The sequence below is a fragment of the Mus caroli genome, chromosome 3, assembly GCF_900094665.2.
Source record: "Mus caroli chromosome 3, CAROLI_EIJ_v1.1, whole genome shotgun sequence".
NCBI lineage: Eukaryota > Metazoa > Chordata > Mammalia > Rodentia > Muridae > Mus > Mus caroli.
Window position 1 is genome coordinate 80786743 of NC_034572.1, and position 1858 is coordinate 80788600.

The following is a 1858-nucleotide window of genomic DNA, read 5'->3' on the forward strand; positions in this document are numbered from 1 at the left end:
AGTGAGTTCCAGGACAGCCAGGGCTATACAGAGAAACCCTGTCTCGAAAAACAAAAAGAAAAGAAAAAGAAATCCCTCAGGAGGCCCCTCCCCAGGTTACCGGGACAGCAGGCTCCTCGCGGAGCTGCTGTAGGCTGCTCAGAGATGCGGGCTGTGCAGCTCGTCACACATCCTGGGATGGGCCTTTTGAGGATGACGTAGAGTGGTCCCTATTCCTGTAAGTAACCAAAATAAGTTCTTTGGTTTGTCAAGGTGGCTTTAGTGGAATTTTGTTCTTGGTGACGCATCTGGGCGGGAGTGCTTGTTCGGTTCTCTTCAGGAAATCACACGGGTCTATGTAGGCCAGCCTCTAACTCCTCAGCCTTCCAAATTCTTGGGTTACAAGTCTGAGCCTATCTAGCCACAGCCAAATTTATGATGAAAAAGAGAAATGGGGGAAAATTACCATGAGTGCATTTCTGAAAACAGCTTATGTCTTTAGGAAGAGCCTCAGTCACTCAGGAGGCAGAAGCAGGTGTATCTCTGTCAGTGTGAGCCTAGCCTGGTCTACATAGAGAACTCCTGGACAGCCTAGGCTACATAGTGAGACCCTGTTTCAAACAAAAACTCAAACAACTTTAATTAAAATAAACAAACAAGCCTCCGTTAATTCTCAGAGGATCCAGAAGAGGGCGCTGTGACCACAGGAGATTCGAGCTGCACTGGTTCTATTGCCCCTCAGGACCTTTCATGCGACAAAATGCAGGTAAAATAAGGATGAAAATGAACCTGGCCCCAGGTGAGCCCTGGGTAATGTGTATTTGTGTGTATGTAATTGTGCTTTATTATTTAAAAAATTAAAGAATGAAAAATTAAATAAGAAAGGTTATAGACTAGGATATAAAATATTTTTGGTATATCGTGCATTTGAGCTGTAAAGTGTTATGTATGAAGGTGGGAAAAAGTCCCTCTAGAGGTTGGGCATGGTGATGCACAACTTTAGGCTAGCCTTGTCTTAACAGTGTGTCCCCTCCTCTGGATCCTCTGAGGACTAACTGAGGCTTATTTACTTTAGTTAGAGTTGTTTGTTTGTTTGTTTGAGACAGGGTCTCACTATGTAGCCTCGGCTGGCCTGGAGTTCTCTATGTAGACAAGGCTAGCCTCAAAATCACAGAGACCCACCTGCCTCTTAACAGGGAATTTCAGTTCTACACAATAAGATTGTCTCAAACAAACAAACAAATAAACAAACAAACAAACCAAACAAAAAGGCACAGGGTGGGGAGGTAGCAAGCAAAGCTAGTTTATTATTGAAACCAAACCATTTAAAATAGTCTTACTATATTTGTTCACGTGTGAGTTTGGTGTACCATGCATGACTCTTGTGTGGAGATCGGAGGAAAACTTAAGGGAGGCAGCTCTCCTTTTCCCGCAGTTCCCAGAGATCAGCGTCAGGTCATTAGCAAATGCCTTTACTTGAAGAGCCGCCTCAGCTGCCAGGAAAACTGTTCGTAATCACCTGAATGTATGCAGCCTGGGTAGTCACAGGGTGGGGCCTGGCCTTTCCAGTCTGTCCTTGCTTCACTGTAGCTACAAATTAGTGGAGTCTTTTGACTTCCTCCACTACACTCTTACTTTGCTTTGACACATGGTCTCTATGTAGCCCAGGCTGTAGACTTGGCTAGCCTTGATCTGACCGAGATCCTCCTGCGTCCACCTCCTGTGAACTGGAATTAAAGAACTGGGCCACCAGGCCTACCTAGCCACACTCTCAGGATGCTATGGTCCACTCACTTACTTTGGTGCTATTTTTTTCTCGTTTTGCAGGATTAATTCCCTGACATTCCCATCTGAGGTAGTTAGTTTTTTTTTTTTTTTT